Genomic DNA, 20,635 nt, shown 5'->3' with positions numbered 1-20,635 from the left:
GTGACACTACAAGAAATATTGAATCAGACAATGGTTTTACACCGTTCTCTAAAAGATAAATATTTCGTTGTCTATCCGGGGGCGGTGTGTTTGGTACTCATACAATGGTTACGCACCATTGTAACAAATACATCACACAACTGAATATAAAGCCTTTATCTCATTTTATTCAGACAACGGATATGACCCTTTCTAATATTCTACAAACAACAGTTTTCTAGCCATTGTAACAATGTAGAGGCACAATAGTTAAAAATAGTGTTATGTGAATTGACTCCTACAACGGTTTATGTATTTATTTCATCTAGTTACACAATGGTTTTTATTAAGAAAACAAATGTATGACATACTTTAGACAACAGTTTTTTGTTTTTGGGTATTGTGTTTTAGCAATGCTCACAACAGTTTTTGTAATGACCAAGATATTGTTAGAAGCTAATCTAACAATGGCATGTAGTGATCCCAGAGTGTTGTTAGGATTTGTACATACAATGGTGTTAATAATTTGATCTATTGTGCAAATCATTAAGGCACAATGTTTAAGTTCTACTATTCAGTTGTATAAGTTTGGTTCATACAAGTGTATGCCTTTTAAAACATCATTGTCGAATATCTTTAGCACAATGGTTTACTTTTGTGCCAAATATTGTCTGATATAGCTTAGGACAATGGTTTACTTATGTACCAACTGTTGTCTAGTATAACTTAGCACAATAGATATTTTTATTTTACTAAACAATTGTCTATCAAATATAGCAATGGTTCTATACCTATTCTATTTATAAATAAAGCCTTTACAAATACAAATTGCAAAATCAAATACCAAACCATTCAAAAACCAAATGTACCATGCGATAAATACCATAACATCCGATAAACTTCATAATTTACCAACTACACCAAAGATCCACTTCAACCATAAGTACATACATCCACCAAACTTCAACAACCATAAAAAGTTCAGAAAAACTCCACTTAAACACCATACCAACAACGTCAATATAACTTAAACTAGTTCATCTTACCATCACAAATTACATATAAACTATTCGAGAGACTAACTTAACAGGAATAAAACTTCATGAAGAATTTGGAAAAAGATGTCTATATTTTTTCAGCTTGAGTACTGGAAGTTTTTGCCAGTTCGCCATACCCTCGATGTGATGCATATAGAAAAAAATATATGCGAGGCTTTAACCGGTACATTGCTAAATATTCCCGGGAAGACAAAAGATAGAGAATCTGTTCGTATTGATATGGCTGAAATGGGAATAAGAATGGAGCTGAGACCAAAAAATTCTGGAAAAAAAGAGAAGTTACCGATGGCATCTTGGAACTTATTGCATAAAGAAAAAAAGATTGTCTGCTCATCCTTGATTGGCATGAAGTTACCTGATGGTTTTTGTTCGAACCTTAAGGGTATAATATCAATGGACACTCTGCGACTTGTTGGAATGAAATCTCACGACTGTCACACAATGTTGCATCACTTGCTCCCCATCACACTTCGGTCAGTACTTCAAAAACAAGTCAGGTACACTATTATCAGGTTTTGCCTTTTTTTCAAGGCAATTTGTAGTAAAGTCATTGAGGTCGATAAATTAGAAAAAATGCAGTCTCAATTGGTGGAGACCTTATGCCAGCTAGAAAAGCACTTCCCCCTTCCTTGTTTGATGTAATGATCCATCTCTCAGTTCATCTTGTAAGAGAAGTTGAGCTTTGTGGTCCTATCTTCCTACGTTGGATGTATCCTTTCGAGAGATATATGAAGACGTTCAAGGGATATGTTCGAAACAGGGCTCATCCGGAAGGTTGCATCGCTGAGGCCTATATTGCAGAAGAGGCGGTTGAGTGTTTAGTTAATTTTGAAGAACCAACAGTTGGGTTACCGGGAAGGGATAAGAACAAGGAGAAATACAGACCCTTATCTGGTGCAACAATGATAAAGCCGATCATCAAGGATTTGCACCAAGCACATCTGTGTCTTCTTCAAAACAGTAATGAATTGACCCCATATTTCAAGTAAGTTTCTTTATTTAGATTTCTGATTTTTCAGTAATAAATACATCTGTTTTTTATTCCATGATTTTATGATTTTTTTTCAACAAAAGCTGAAATTGATTTACTCACAGTGAACATATGGCCTTCTTGGTGGCAAGATATCCATTACATGAAAATGATGAAGAATGGCTTAAGAACAAGCAAAATTAAACATTCCCTAATTGGTTTCAAAAGAAGGTAATAGCTAGACAATAATTTTTTTCTAATTTAAAGAAATCAAGTAAATGTCTAATTGCTTTAGTATTTTATTTTTTGGACAGATTTCGTCAGAATTGCTTGATGTGAAAAGTATGGTATCTAAGGAGGTAATGTGGCTTGCAGAAGGGCCTAACAAGTATGTCCCTACATTCAGTGGCTACAAAGTCAATGGTGTTACCTACAGCACAAAAGATCGTGATGATACGTGACAAGTTCAATGCAGCGGTGTTTGTGTTCATGCTGATACAATGCTCGTGCAGGATAAGGATAAGAACATTGAGCATATTTCACATACATTTTATGGAGTAATCACAAGTATTTGGGAGTTGGACTATAACCATTTTCGAGTCCCTATCTTTCGGTGCAATTGGGTAGATATGAACAAAAGGGTTAAGATAGATGATTTAGGATACACAGTTGTTAATTTACACAAGTTAGGTTTTCTGAACGACCCTTTTGTGTTAGGTAAACATGTCAAGCAAGTTTGTTACATTGACGACCCTCTTGAAAAATTCTGGTCAGTTGTATTAAAATTACCAAACAAGTTCGATGATCAAAGTGACGATGAAAATGAGGGATCCGTAGAAATTGAACTTGAAAATGAGGTAGATGTCACCATGTTCCCAACTGTTGATGAAGTCGAGGAAGAAAATAGAAGTTACATGCGGGAGGAAGAAGAGATGATTCAACTTCCATAATTATATCAACTGATCAGATGTTGCCTATAAGTGCCTATGTTATCCCCTTTGCTTATAATTTGTACTAAATCAAATTTGGTTGGACAGTTTATTGTAAGATTTGTTTTGGCATTGTTCTTGAAGGATTTGGTTTGATTTTTATCCAAGAATTGTTATATGTAATTTGTACCTTTCAGTTAGGTTGAGAAGTTTTTTGTACATCTGGTTTGACAACTTGTTGGAAGCATTTATTTGACAATGTTCTTAAAGCATTTGGTTTGCTTTTTGTCTAAAGATTTATGTTTTAGGCAATTTTTTTAAAACCCTCTGAAAATTAGACAACGGTTTTTCATAAAAGTTGTTGTAACATATTTTCTAATGCAGGTGATTCAGACAACGAGTAAGACACCATTGTCTGAAACTCTTTTACTCAACAGGGGTGATAAACTATTGTCTGTTATGCTTTGTTTCTAACATTGGTTTTTCTGCACTATTGTCTCAAATAAATAACACATTGGTACCGGAAAACCGTTGTCTAAGTTGCACAACAGTCCTTAAAACCCATTGTGTAAAACCATAGAAAGCACACCGGTTTATTGTGACCTAAACAACACTTGTACCAATAGATGTCACACGATGAGGATAAATACAACCATTGTCTCATTGGAGCACAGGGGCACCATTTAGACAACAATTTCGAATAAGTTGAATCACCATTATGTGAAACAGAATGATACAAGGCTTTTTGGTCAACTACCAATTAATCGTTGTCTGATTTTTTGAGACAACAGTTTTATTGGCCACCATTGTGTAACAGGTGTTGTCTGATTCAGTTTCTGGTGTAGTATGATCACTACCTTGTTATAGGGTCTCTGAGACAATTCTATTGGCTAGTAGAATCAATGTCGTTGAAGTACAACTCTGTATCTAAGTAAAATAATTTGTTTTGACCTAGTTGGAGCAACAAAAAAACACGTTGCTTTTAACCTCTGTTTTAGTAGCTTGCATGAATGGTGTTATCAGAGAAGTTGATATCATCCAACACTAATGTCATTTCTCTATAGTTCATAAAACTTCTCAGCATTTCTAAATCTAGCTGGAGTCTAATGTGAGAAGATATGCAATATTAATATCCACAAGTATCAGAAATTATCAAGATAAACCTTAAAAGTGACATAATATTAATGACACAAAGAAAAACTACCCACTCCTATCCTGATATACAAGACAAGAAATATTATGTGCACGAAATATATGTTATGTGCACGAAATCAAGAAGAATCTATATAATACTCTATAACTGATCTTTACACACCCTTATGAAAAAATAGGAAAGTTGGACAAACAGTGTCAGCTTCACTTGTGTCATGTTGTGATTTAAAGAAAACGTTATTCAGTTTCCAGTTAACATGATTGGTAGTTAACAACACATTATATTTAATGCATTTAATGCTTTCATGTATGTCATCTTCGCCAATTGACATGATGCCATAACACTTAGCATTGTCATAATTTGTTCTAAAATCTTATTGGTTGTATAGATCTCTTGGTGATAAGATCTGCGTCCAATCATCCACAGCCGGTCTATTTGAAAAACTTTTTTCCTTTGGTTTCGAGGATCACCATGGCTGACCTATAACCAAAAGTTAACTATAACACATCATAAAAAATTCATAGTAGTCAGCACAATTAGGCCAAGCAAAATAGAGCCATAAAATAAAATCATAAGCCACCCATATGATAAAACTATTTTTAACAAATATATGGACTCATTATATAGAAGAATGTGAAGTACTTAATATTGTTGGTACTCAATTGATTTATTTTTCAATATAGATCAAAGTTAAACACAAAACGAGTGAAATCACAAAGTCTAATGAAATCAATAAAACCACTTATTTGGTGAGTAATCTACTAAAAATCAATAAATTTGTTTAAGTTATGTTAATAAAAAAATTGAAGATCATACCTTTGAAGTACTCGGAGCATTTTCTTCATTGTTTATCAGATTTATATATAATTGCACTTTCTGTGTAAAAATACATGACACGACATAATTTAGCACATCTTATGTATGAAAAAGAACACTAAATGTAAACATATATTTTACACAAAGATGATAACCTTTTCTTCTTCTTCTAGCTCTCAAGGGTCTCCCCTGGCTCACCAAATAATCTCTCTTAACATTTCCGATCAAAGCATCTTTCTAAGCATCTTTCTCAGAGGAATGATTACAAAATAGTTGTATGTAGTTTTTTAATCATTTGCTTGGTTGCTATTATACATAACCATCAAAAAGGAGTTATGTTTTGGTAACTTATGTTTGACATGACATTTAGTAACCATTCTGGCGTTACTTTGAAAGTAAAAACTTATAGAAGGCGTTACATTTTATATAAAAAAGATGTATTTTGACCTTATCATGGCGTCATATTTTGGTAATATATATTTTCTTGCACAAAATTATATTTATGGTTTTGTAAGTTTTTTTCTTTCCCCTGCTATTTTTTGCTTACCAGAGAATTTCTCTTTATTTCCCTTTATTTGTATAATATCTCTTTATAACCTTACTATCTTTGAATTTATTAGATGAATATTTTCGTGTAGCAAATCCTTGTTTGAAAGAAAAAATCTTATAAAAATCGTAAGCTACTTCACTAGTAAGAAATTTCATACCAATTTGAGGCACTTATGTATCAACATGACAGCCTTCATCCGTGATAGAATCTGGTTCCTGAATAGAGTTGTGTGATTTATCTTCAAAATCTTCATAATCTTATAACTGCTATTTTTCCTCAGGCTCGTATATACACCGACTATGTTCATCGTTGTCCATTGATTTAATGCATAAAATCCTAATTTTAGGATTGGACTAAGACATGACTGGTGAATTTGGATTTTAAGGGAGTACGGTTTTGGATTTTGAGGGAGGGAGAGATGTGAGGTTAGAGATGTGTTTATGAATTAATTGATGAAACATATGTATATACTGAATGACGTCGTATTTTTATAACCTTAGGGGACAAACTTAAGATTGTCCTCATGCCCCGTTTTCTCTCCTATATAATCCTTATTAGTTTTTTTTCTCTTTGTACACTGACTCTCCTACTAGCTCCGTTCTTCTTCATTCTATATTTTATAATATTACATGCATGTTTTACTATGTTACAATTAAATGCTCCCCTGTTCCATGTATATATGTTTTGACACTCCTGATTTCTTTCCATGCTATTTAAGTGTAGGTGCCAAGGTTAAAGGCCTTGCCTACATAGCTATCATTAAACATCTTATTTTATTGTAATTTTATAGGTGTTTATAAGTTTTTTTATCTATCTAATTTTGATAATTATTTTCTAATGTAATCACTTCAATAAATTTTAGTTATTAATTTCACATGAGTTATGTCATAGTATTTTGTAAGTAAATATTTGTGTGTAATAACATTTTATGCAAGGTAAACATGAGATAGTTCTTTTTACAAATGTACATTCATATTTTTATGTTATAAATAATTAAAAATAGTTTTTGCATATTGAGAAAATTTGAATTTGCTGGAATTAGTTTTAGACTCGAAATCACATGGTATACTTGTTGTTAAGATACTTTACACCTTTTCTCTCCCACAAAATAATTTATGCACTTATCCCTCATGTACTATTATGATTATTATTATTATTATTATTATTATTATTATTATTATTATTATTATTATTATTATTATTATTATTATTATTATTGTTATTATTATTATTATTATTATATTTGAGGAATAATGTGATTATGAAATTATTGGGTTTTTTATAAGTAATATAATTTTTTGTGTACATAATTTACTTACATGTTTTATTTATTTATTTTTCCCTTGTTGTCCGCATGAACACTTAGCATAAATATTGTATAATTTTATCATTAGCTGACCCTTGCATTGAGAATATGTGGGGACACACTAACTATGCCCTCATCTTATGTAAATGTCATTTTAAAAATAGTTGGTATTATATATTAGTTATATTTTGTTTCATCTATTTAAAATAGGATTTATTTGGCACTTATATTTGGATTCATTGAAGTGACTGAGGTAAATTAACTCTTCATACTTTACTTTATTTTAAAATATTTAAAATATTTTTGCACTGTTTTTATATAAAAATTTATGAATCAAGTAGAGTGTTTTAGATACAAGAATTCCCTCTCACTTGTGAACCAATTATTAATTGCTTATAGTTGCGGAACTAGTCTTTGATACATAACTAGGGAGTGCTAATTATGATGCCTTCGGGAGCCCAGAAACCTATAACACCTTAGTAATTGGCCCATTATTGACAAAAATTATGAACTTTTGATACTGTGTCAATAGGTATTTGTGGCCTTAGCGAGCTAATAGCTTAACTTACCCAAGTCAGGCATTTCAAACTCTTGACTCATCTACCTTTTGAATTGAACAATGTTCCCCACAATAGTGCCTATAACAATTAGATCATCAACGTAAACACCAATGACTAGTGATTCATTTCCCTCCTTCATAGTGTAGACAGCATGATCCAAAGGGCAATTACGAAAACCGAGCTTTTCCAGACATTTGTTTAGTTGTGTGTACCAAGCTCGTGGAGCTTGGCGAAGTCCATACATCGCCTTATATAACCTGTAAACCTTTGTCTCCATTCCTTCTTTTATGCATCCATCAGGTTGTTTGATATAAACCACCTAATATAGTCTACCATTAAGGAAGGCTAATTTCACGTCTAAATGTTGCACCTCCCACTCATTTCTGGCTGCAAGTGCTACAACATGCGAACTGTTTCCATCCTTGTTACAGGGGTGAAAGCTTCTTCAAAATCAATCCCGAGTTTCTGTTCATACCCCTTTGCCACCAATCGCGCCTTGTACTTCAGCACCTCACCATTCGTATCTCTTTTTACTTTATATACCCACTTCAAATCTATGGCTCGATGAACTTCAGGCAAGTCTGTCAAATCCAATACATGCATGCTTAATGCATACATTTTTTAGTTGACATATTTTTTAATATTTAATTCTTTAATTTTTATGTTGCATCTAAATAATGGTACTGATGTGACATATGGTATATGTTAGCTAATTGTTTGATCAAATATCATTGATAGGTTTTGAAGAAAAAATATTGGATTTGATGACAACCAACAATATTTTTATAATAATTAAAATATGGATATTTATTAGATATATTGCCACTTATAATAAGCGAAAATAATTGATATATACATTTTTGGATATATCTTGACCTAGTAAACTTTTTATTAGTTTATTGCCCAAATAATAACCACCAAGTATATATTTAATATTAATGTACGCAATGATATGTACTCGTCTCTCCCATGTACATAATGATATGTATTTATCTCTCCCATCAACCTCATCCCATTTACATCTTTTTGTCATAACTGCAATAACCTCTCTCTAGATGATAATTGTAGTAACAATAAAGACGTTGTTTGAAAACAGGAAAATAATCTAGTGAAAGTACAATTTGTTATTTACATGCAATGTTCGAAGCAATAAAGTTGTTGCAAGTTCAACAATGTACTCAAGGATATAATACAAAAACCCGGATCAAAGTTAATCGTCTATGAACCAGCCCCGTTGCACTAGGCAACAGCGTTTCGTGAAAGAAATCTGAGTATTATCATTAAAAAAATTATGAAGTGAGGATTCGTATCTAGATATGCGGGTTATATGGTTTGTATGAAGACTCTGAAAGAAGACTTTAAGATGGAACAGTTCAAAGTGATCAAAGTAAAAGAATTTGTTTTGACTTTAAGATGGGACGGCGTTCTATAAAATCTAGGTCGAAGTGATTGCCTAGTAAAATCAATGTCGTTGAAGTACAACTCTGTATCTAAGTAAAAGAATTGGTTTTGACCTAGTTGGAGCAACATAAAAACAGGTTGCATTTAACCTCTGTTTAAGTAGCTTGCATGAATGGTCTTATCACAAAAGTTGATATCATCCAACACTAATGTCATTTCTCTATAGTTCATAAAACTTCTCAACATTTCTAAATCTTGCTGGAGTCTAATGTGAGAAGATATGCAATATTAATATCCACAAGTATCAGAAATTATCAAGATAAACCTTAAAAGTGACATAATATTAATGACATAAAGAAAAACTGCCCACTCGTATCCCGATATACAAGAAAAGTATTATTAGGCGACATTTATATGACTAAAATATAAATATGTTATGGGCACGAAGTCAAGAAGAATCTATATAATACTCTGTAACTGAACTTTACAAACCCTTATAAAAAATAGGAAAATTGGACAAAAAGTGTCAGCTTCACTTGTGTCATGTTGTGATTTAAAGAAAACGCCATTCATTTTCCAATTAACATGATTGGTAGTTAACTAGACACTATATTTAATGCAATTAATGCTTTTATGTATGTCATCTTCACCAATTGACATAATGCCATAAAACTTAGCATTGTCATAATTTGTTCTAAAATCTTATTGGTTGTATTAATCTCTTGGTGATAAGATCTGTGTCCAATCATCGAGGTCTATTTAAAAAACCTTTTTCCTTTGGTTTTGAGGATCACCATGGCTGACCTATAACCAAAAGTTAACTACAACATATCATAAAAAATTCATAGTAGTCAGCACAAGTAGGCCTAGCAAAATAGATTCACAAAATAAAATCATAAGCCACCCATATGATAAAACCATTTTAAACAAATATACCGACTTATTATCGAGAAGAATGTGAAGTACTTATTATTGTTGGCACTCAATTGATTTATTTTTCAATATAGATCAAAGTTAAACACAAAACGAGTCAAATCACAAAGTCTAATGAAATCAATAAAACCACTTATTTGGTGAGTTATTTGGTGAGTAATCTACTAAAAATCAATATATTTGTTTAAGTTATGTTAATCAAAAAATTGAAGATCATACCTTTGAAGTACTCGGAGCATTTTCTTCATTGTTTATCACATTTATATATAATTGCATTTTTTGTGTAAAAATACATGACATGACACAATTTAGCACATCTTATAGATGAAAAAGAACAATAAATGTAAACATATATTTTACAGAAAGATGATAACCTTGTCTTCTTCTTGCTCTCAAGGGTCTCCGCTTACTCACCAAATAATCTCTGTTAACATTTCCTATCAAAGCATCTTTCTAAGCATCTTTCTCAGAGGAATGATTACAAAATAGTTGTATGTAGTTTTTTAATCATGTGCTTGTTTGCTATTATATATAACCATCAAAAAAGAGTTATGTTTTGGTAACTTATGTTTGACATTACATTTAGTAACTTAGTAACGTTGTGGCGTTACTTTGAAAGTAAAAACTTATAGAAGGCGTTACATTTTATATAAAAAACATGTATTTTGACCTTATCATGGCATCATATTTTGGTAATATATAATGTCTTGCACAAAATTATAGTTATGCTTTTGTAATTTTATTTTCTTTCCCCTACTCTTTTTTGCTCACCAGAGAATTTCTCTTTATTTCCCTTTATTTATACAATATTTTTGTGGCTAGTATATGAAATCATGAAAGTGAGGTTACATTTTTGTAACTTAAATTCCCAGTAAAGCATTTTATTATACTAACACATGATATCTTGTAGAGAATTAAATTTTAATTACAGTTATATTTTATGTAACATATAAAATTTGAATACTCTCAAAACATATTATCTCCCATCTTACTTTACTTGCCATCTTAAAAATAACTACATAGATTGATTTTAGTGCTTACAGTTATAATTTTAGAAATTAAACTAACCTAAATTTTTAATTTTTTATAAAATTGAAAAAAGTCTAAGACGAATTACTACTACCCTTAATAATATTAACAATATTATTATTATTATTATTATTAACTGTTATTAATATTAATTGAAAGGTATGACTTGTAAACTCCGATCTAAATTTTGGTACATGAAATTCGTTACTAATCTATTTTTAAGTGAATGTGTGCATTCATTGATTTGCTTATAATTCAATGATAAATATACAACTCTTGCCCACTATTTTAAACTATATTCAACACTTGACACTAGTATTAACTAGTAAGTATTTTTAATATGATTTTTACTTATATATTTAATTTCACAATTTTTAATTAATACAAAACTTGGAGTTTTTGATCTAGTAAATGTTTCTAATAAAATATATTTACTTTGCATTCTTGTACCAAATGAATTAGTGTGTACATTTATATTTTGGTCTAAGTTCACTTTTATAAAAAAACAATTATGGGCAGTAAATTGGTGATGTTAATTGTCGGAGTTATTGTTACTTTAACTCTAATTATTTTGGTTTCTGTATGTAAGGAGTAATGAATAATTTTTGCTCAGGCATCAGTCAATATTCAAATATTTTAGTATGTTCTCCAAGATTTGACATTAAACTTAAATCACATGATATTCCTTATTTGACATTAAACTTAAATTACATGATATTCCTTATTTTTCTCATGGCTGAGGGCTATCCATGGCCTTTGCTTTAAAAATATTTGCAGTTTTTAACATTTAATTTTTATTTGAATTTAAGTCTTTAATATTTTTTATTGTTGACCATAATTATTTTTCGAGTCCCTTGTTCAATATCTCTTCATATGTTCAATAGATTGCATGGGCATGTTTGACTGCAATATAATATTAGTATGTTTTTTTTCCTATAATTATTCCTACACTGGCAAGGTTTTGCATTTGCAATGCATAATTAGAAGCAGATACCCAGTGAAGTGAAATCAGCAGTTAAACATAGTGTGTGTTAGTTTGTTAAAAATATGTGATCTTGTGTTAAAAAATATTATTGATGAGTCATTAAACACTAATTGTTATTAAAAGTTTGTATTGTACTTATATACATATAAACCCCTTATTTTACTATATTTTTGTGAATTTGAACTCATTTGAACCATTTAAATATAGTAATAAAAGTATAAAATTAGTATACACAAGTTATTTAAGAAGGCAAAGCATGACATACATGCATGCTTAGTCCATACATTTTTTAGTTGACATCTTTTTTAATATTTAATTCGTAAATTTTTATACTGCATCTAAATAATGGTACCAATGTGACATATGGTATATGTTACCGAATTTTGTGATAAAATATGAGCTATAGGTTTTGAAGGAACTATTAAATTTGATGACAAACAAAAATATTTTTAGAATAATTAAAATAAATATAATTATTCGGTATATTGTTACTTATAATAAGAGAAAATAATTGATATATACATTTTTGGATATATGGTCACCTAGTAAACATGTTATTTACATCTTTTTGTCATAACTGCAATAACCTCTGTCTAGTTGATAATTGTAGTAACAATGAAGACTTTGTATAAATAATAATTATAATAACCATTTATATATAATAATTAAAGTATGACATGAGTATATACAATTTATTTAATAAGACAAATGAATGGTCATGATCAATATATTTTTTAGTTTACATTTTTTTAATATTTAATTCAGAAATTTTGTAGTGCATCTAAATAATGGTACCAATATGACATACCCTATATGTTGCCAATTATTTGATCAAATATCATTGATAGGTTTTAAAGAAAAATATCAAATTTGATGACAAATAACAATATTTTTATAATAATTAAAATATGTATAATTAATAAATATATTGTCACTTACTTATAGTAGGAGAAAATAATTGATATATACACTTTTTGATATAAAACCAATAATATGGAAACAAAAAAAAAGTATTTATTTTATGTTAATGTGTACTATCTCTATCCATATCTCCCATCAACCTCATCCCATTTACATCTTTTTGTCATATATGCAATAACCTCTGTCTAGATGATTTCTCATCTTTTATCTTCCCTTTCCTCAGCATTACAAGTCACCAATAATTCTCCACAGTGTTGAGTTGGGTTATATAATACACTCACAACTACTATAGAAAAACAACTAATGATAGAACTATTTTTCCACGGTATTCATTTGTCCAGCATCTCCAAACTTCACAATATAAAAATGGTAAACAACCAAATGGAAGGGAAAATTGGACAACTAATAATACGAGGTTATTATATTCCTGTAGTTTAGAGTCACGTGTTATAACCCTTTCATAAGTAGTGTATCGGAAACTTAGTATCCATCTTCGTAAGATATACTTCTCAAGAATTGTTTTCATGAAGAAATTTTGTTTCATAAGATATAACACGTGCTTGCACAGCAGCCCTGCATTTTCAAACTTTGCACAAGTACACACAAAATTAAAATCTGATGTATTAACATCAACCATGTGTGATACAAGTTTATTTTTATAGTCAAAGATCACTTCATAAGTTAAATTCTCTCCCTCTCCTTTAACATTTTTATGCCGAAAATAAAATAATAATCTAAATTCTTCTATAAATTTTTTGAAAACCAATCTGTACAAACCTGTATGAGCCTCAATCCGATACATCTCCGCAAAGTTGGGTTTAATTGTCATACAAATAAAATCTTCTTTCTCTTCCTTATTATGCCCATCATCTGATCAATAAATTCAGACAATGCAGTAGAACTATGAACAAATCGGTTAAAAAAGGTACTCATACTCTTGCTTCTTTTAATGGATTTCCATACCTGCAATAGTTATAAAAAAAACTAGTACGAAGAACTTCATGTCAATGTGTTTTGTCCTTTCAGTAATGACAATAAAATTTAAATCTTGTCCACATGTAGACCATAATCCAATAGTTAATTTTTCATCCATAAAATATGTGCACAACAGCTACCAGCCCAATATATTCAGCCTCAGTTGTGGAAGTGGACACTAAATTTTGTTTCCTCCTAAACCAGGACACAAGCTTGTTTTCAAGAAATTGACATGTGCTAGTTGTGCATTTTTGTGTCTATTTTGCACCCTACATAATCTTCTTCTCAATAACCATTTAGATTAGAGACAATCTCTAGGGTACCAAATGCCAAGTTTTGGTGTAATCTTGAGATATCTGAAAAACAATTTGGTAGCTACTAAATGAGATTCTCTAGGATCAACTTGAAATCTAGCACAAAAATAAGTAGCAAACATTATATCTCGCCTACTAGCTGTCAAATATAAAAGTTAACCAACCATGCCTCTATAGTTTAAAATGGCCACAGACTTTTCAGTAGTGTTCAATTCAAGTTTAGTGGCACTGAGCATTAGAGTTTATGCACATGTGCAATTTATTAAGTCGAACTTCTTTAAAAGATCATGAATATATTTAGTTTGATTAATTAATATTCCGTCACTAACTTGTTTGACTGGTAAACCAAGAAAGTAAGTTACTTCTCTCATCATGCTCATTTCATATTTACTTTGCATCAATTTGGCAAACTTTTTGCAAAGTTTCTCATCTGTAGATCGATATATAATATCATCTACATAAATCTGAACAAGTATACTAGAGCCATTAAAATTTCTAAAGAAATTTTTTTTGTCAGCAATACCTCTTGTGAAATGATTTTCTAAAAGAAACTTTGACAAAGTATCATACCAGGCTCTAGGTGCATACTTCAATCCATAAAGTGTTTTCAAAAGATAGTGAACATAATATGGAAAGTTGGGGTCTTCAAAACCTGGAGACTGACTAACATAAACTTCCTCCTCTAAATCTCCATTCAGAAAGACACTTTTGACATCCCTTTGATAGACTTTGAAATTGGCATGGGCTGCATAGGCTAGAAAGATTTTGATTGCCTCAAGTCTTGCAACTGGAGGAAATGTTTCATCAAAATCTATTCACTCTTGTTGACAATAGCCCTTAGCAACCAATCTATCTTTTTTTCTTATGACAATGTTTTCTCATCCATCTTTTTTCTAAATACCCATCTGGTGTCAATAGAATTCTATCCTTTATGTTTGGCTACCAGCTTCCATACTTTATTCTTTTCAAATTGGTTTAGCTCTTCTTGCATAGCTAAAACCCAATCAAGATCCATTAAAGATTTTTTACCTTCTTTGGTTCTTCGTGTGACAAAAAGCTGCTATATAGATATTGATCTTGAGTTACTTCCCTTGTTTGCACTCTAGATATCGCATCATCAATGATCAATTCAAAAGGGTGATCTTTTGTCCATTTCCTTTGAGATGGTAGATTAGCTCTAGATGAGGTGGCCTCATTAGTGTCTATTTCCTGAGTTTGTGGATCTGTGATTTGAAGAAGGGGTTCTGTTAAACAATGATCTAGGGTTATTTTCAACTAATGCTGAATTCTGCCTTTCAATGGATGATGCACTGTGCCTCTCAACGGATGTTGCACTTTGTCTTAAAATGGATGCAGTATCTTGTATTTCAACGGATGCTGCATTTTTTCTTTCAACGGATACAGCACTATGTGCATCAACTATTGTTCCTTCATTTGAAGATAACTTTGAATATTTTTTTGTCATTATATCTAGATCACTTTTATCATCACTATCATCATAATATATCTCAACATTATTAAATTTAAGACTTTCACGGAGACCTTCATATGTCAGTCCTTCAATCTTTTTATCATCAAATACAACATGTACATATTCAATTACAATATTGGTTCTCAGATTTTAGACTCTATATGTTTTTCCAATAGCATATCCAACAAAGATACCTTCATCAGGTTTGACATCAAACTTTCTATGGTGATGAGTTTAATTCCTTAGAATATAACACTTACATCCAAAGATATGAAGAAAGTTCAGTGTTGGCTTCCTATTCTTGAATAGTTGATAAGGAGGCATGCATTTGGCTTGATTAATAAAAGAAAGATTCTGAGTGTAGCATACTGTGTTTACATCCTCATCCTAAAAAAAGTTGATAACTTTTATTCTTCTAGAATTGTTCTAGTTGCTTCAATCAATAATATATTGTTTCTCTCAACCAACCACTCCATTTTGTTGTGGTGTCCTTGCAGCTGAGAACTCATGCATGATTCCATTTTCTTCGCGAAACAACCTCACGGTTGAATTTTTTCATTCAGGATCTTGAGAAAGTCTTAACTTTTCCGGTCATTCAAGTTCACCTACAACCTGCCCACTCTCGTTGACCAACATGACATGAAGTTTTATGAAAAGTTCATTTTACTAAAATACAAATATATTACGAAGAAAAAACTTCTTAAAAGTCAAGAAGAAATTATATTATACAAATGCTTACCTAATGCAAGAGGATAACTGAAAAACCAGGGTCAGCTTCACCCTATTATATTATATTTCATGGAAATCATCATTCAATTTCCTGTTACCATGATTCTACTTCAGTGCACATTGTACCTTATACTATTATGAATGTCATATTCACACATAGACTTTATGACATGAAACTCAGCATTATCTAAGTTTGTCAGGCTTCTTCTCGCTGACCTATAAGATGAGGTTAACTGCAACACGTCATAAACAATTTATCCTAGTAGGCTCAATTAGGTCTAGAAAATAAACTTTAAAACCCACACAAAATATAAAACTATCTTGAACAAACATCATAATTTATAATAAAATACTCAATGATTATTTCCATGTATCTAAATAAAAATAAATTAAAACAAAGTGATTTCAAGATTTCTTATAATTTAGTTACTCTAAAGATCCTAAAATATTAGTTCAAGATAAAATATTTGATGTACTTTGTTAAAATTCAAAATTACATTAGTTCAAGATAAAATATTTTTCACTATTTTACAAGACATACTCATCAAATGTATTTTATAATTTATGAAAAGTTCTATCTAGCTTTAAGTTACCTTGTGATAATATTATATAGTTTAACCATTTTTGCACCACACAACAAGTGTGCCAAAGTTTAGATATAATATATAGAAGATTAATAAATAAATGGGTGTCTAAACAAAAGCTAAAGTGAGAGAAATTAGTACACCACCCAATACCCATGAAAGTGTTAATCTGGGTTAAAGTTATATTATTATTTTTTATGTGGTAACTTAATATTATTTATAACAAATAAATATTTTATATATAGTAATTATCATATGGCAGTACCTATCAATTAATTGGAAGATTTTCTCCATTGTTTACCATTGTTTAACAAATTTATAACAACATTTTATGGGTAAAAAAATCAACTAAAATAAAAATTTTATTACAACATATTAGATAGAAAAGAACATAAAAAAATTCATAAAAGTATCTAGTAGAAAATCACTAAGTAGTTTAAACATACACCAAGATGAGTACCTTTTTTTCTTCCTTCTCTGTCTAGCTTATTAAACAAACTTATGTTCATGGTACTTATGATGGTATAGCTTTGGGGGAAACTATTTCATAGTTTTTACTCCTATACTCATATTATTGGTGGTTAGTATATATAATCATGAAATGATTGTTAATCTATTAGGGTTATGATGATTATTTTACAACAACAGAACACACATTATTACCCGAGATCCAAGCAATTCAGTTTATTCAGACTTTCCATGAGACTATAACGCAGGTTTAGGTTTTAGGGTTTTGTGTCAATCATGTTTTGACTGGATAAATATATTTTCATCTTATCTCAACAAACCCTATCTTATAAACCAAGTTTTAATTATTCAAAACTTATAATTTACTTGGATTATCTATTTCAAACAAACTAACAGATTAGCTTTCAGATTATCTATTTCCATGAGACTAGTGCTTTCACATCAATTTCTATTCATCTGAAACATCTTCTTGTTCTTTATTATCCAAGATTCAAATCCAGTCGAATAAGATATAGTTTGAGTTGTAATCAAGTTATTTATACTTGTACTCGTGTATTCATATCAACTTTGTGTCAGGTTGTGGCAAGCTTGATTTCAAAGTATAGCAGTAGCTTGGGAAAGGGTTTCTTTCAGGTGCTATTTTTGTAATCAAGGAAAGACTGTAAGTTCTTTATTAAAGTTGATATAATACATTCTCCATGCTAGTTGGCATAGGGGCTTGGATGTAGGCCATCGACTAAGTATAGGGGCCGAACCAAGTGAAAACTTCTGGTGTTTTTACTTAGTTTTTCAGCATTATGCATTTCTATTACTGCTATTTACATCCTGCAGTTAATTGAGACTGTCCCATTCCCTGTCTCAGTTGTAAAGGGACTGTCACATTTGCCTAAGAGACTGTCCCATTTGCTTTGACAGTTAGAATTTAATACATTCCTATCAAGCCTTTTATATTTCAATTGGTATCAGAGCAGGTGCATTTAATTCTCTTTTTAGTGTTTATTTTGCTAGCGATTCATGGCTCAACCAGATAGATATTTAAATAATTCTCCACCACTGCTCCAAGGTGCTGAAAACTACAATGACTGGAAATTCCGGATGAAAATCTTTCTCCAGCGTGATGCATTCGAGTGGGATGCTATAGAAAATGGCTTTTCAATTCCTATGAAAGATGGGAAGCCTAAATCCCTCAAGGATCTCTCTCCTGGAGAAGTGAATGCAATGAATTCCAATGCTAAAGCTATGAACTCACTTCTAATGGCATGGTAGCTATAGAATTAAGAAAAGTATCAGCATGTACTACTGCCAAACAGATCTGGGATACGATCAAAGTCAGCCATGAAGGCACTTCTAAGGTACGTGAAGTAAAATTAAGTATGCTAATGAATGACTATGAAGGTTTCAGATTGGAAAGAGACAAAAGTGTACGAGATGATCAAGGGCGAATCCTGATATTGATGAACTCTAACTCACTTCTGGAAAGGATTATTCCTCAATCTGCGATCAATAGGAAAATCCTCAGAGCAATGCCAAAGAAGTTTGCTCCAAAGGTTACAATTCTGCAGGATTCAACACTTCTTTCAAATATGGACACTTTAACACTCTTCAGTGAATTGGAAGAGTTTGAAAATCAGCTATGAAGATATGATGATGAAGATGAAGCTCCTCGTAAAAAGACTCTAGCACTCAATGTCGAAGCTGGTGAATCTCCTGATGATTCTGATGAAGAGATTGCTCCTCTGACCAAGAAATTTCATAAATTTCTTGGCAAACGGAATGCCTCCAAAGGACCTATGAAGTCACAGTTTTTGAAGAAAGACTTCAAATCTAATCCGAGCAAGGAGAATAAAATAAATCAAAGCAAGGATATATTCTTTGAATGTGGAAATAAAGGGCATTTCAAAAAGGACCGCTATAAGCTGAAGAACAAAAAGAAGGCATTAATCACTTGGAGTGATGATGATTATGACGTTGAGATCGATTCAGACGATGAAGTTGCTCAACTCTGCTTTGCAGGACTCGAGGACAGCTCCAGTGACAATGATGAGGTACAAAATATAAAATATAATTCAAATACATCTTCATCTAAGTTAAAATTGCAGGTCTAGGTTACGAAGCTAAAAAAAATGCTTACTTAAAATAAGCATTAAGTGAAGTTCTTAGTGAAATGGAGACCCCATGAAGGATGAAGCCCTGGTAGCTGAAAACAAATCTTTGCTTGAAAGGATTTCAAAACTTACTGAGGAAAATCAATATCTCAAAAATGAGATTGAGATGAAAGATATATGTCTTGAAGCTTTGAAGAAAGAATCAATCTTTGTTGATCCAGAAACCGTCAAAAGAGACAGTGTTCCTGATCCCCTGGTTCCGAAATTAAAGCAGAAAGTGGCACAACTTGAAAATGATTTAGCGAAATGTTTTCATGGAGAAGGAACTTTGAATGCCCTTCTTGGCAAACAAAAATCTTCTCTTGATAAATGTGGGTTAGGATGTGAATCAATCAAGAAATGTGCATTTCAAGGTGGTTATAAGCGAGCTCCTATGAAGTTTAAGATGCCTTATGAGAAATGTCGAGATTGTGGCAAATCTGGCCACACTACATCTGAATCTAGATTATGTGGTATCAAGGGCCAATTGTCTAACTCATCTTATAAATAGTCTACTAGATATAAATCTGCTAATGCATCTATTAATGTTGTTCAGATGTGGATTAAGAAATCAGATAGACATTTATATAAGATTTGTGATACTAACCAACCAGGACCCAAAGTTAAGTGGGTACCTAAGAGATAAAGCAATTTTTACAGGTTTGCTTGAAGGTCCATGTTCCGTGAAATAAATGGATCATCGACAGTGGTTGTTCACGTCATATAACAGGTGATAAATCCATATTTCTATCTCTAGTTGCCAAGGAAGGTGGTCTAGTTACTCTTGGAGATTCTAACACCGTCAGAATTATTGGAAAAGGCACCATTTGTAATGATATGTTTGCTATTTCTAATGTTCGTTTAGTAGATGGTTTAAAATATAATCTTATTAGTGTAAGTCAACTTACCGATGCTGGTCATAAAGTTAAGTTTGATAAAGATGTATGTTATATTGGTACTCAACCTTATGGGTTTGCTTTAATCGCCAAAAGAAAAGGAAATATTTTTGTATTAGATTTTGATGAGGAGCAGGAGGAAATTTGTCTTGCTACTGTTCAAGATCAGCAGAATCTTTGGCATTGGCGTCTAGGTCATGTTCACAAGGATCTTCTTCGGAAGATATCTTCTCATGATCTGGTACGAGGTCTGCCCAAGCTGAAATTCAAGAAGGTAGAACCTTTCACAGCATGCCAGCTAGGAAAACAGGTAAAGACATATTTTATTGCTAAGAATCGTGTGTCAACAACTGATCCTTTGCAGCTTCTTCATCTAGATCATTTTGGTCTTGAGAGGTATGTATGTTTGGGAGGTAAAAATTATGCATTTATTATAGTTGATGATTACTCCTGTTTTACTTGGG

This window comes from Apium graveolens, chromosome 6, assembly GCF_009905375.1.
Source record: "Apium graveolens cultivar Ventura chromosome 6, ASM990537v1, whole genome shotgun sequence".
Taxonomy (NCBI): Eukaryota; Viridiplantae; Streptophyta; class Magnoliopsida; order Apiales; family Apiaceae; genus Apium; species Apium graveolens.
This window is presented reverse-complemented; position numbering follows the sequence as displayed.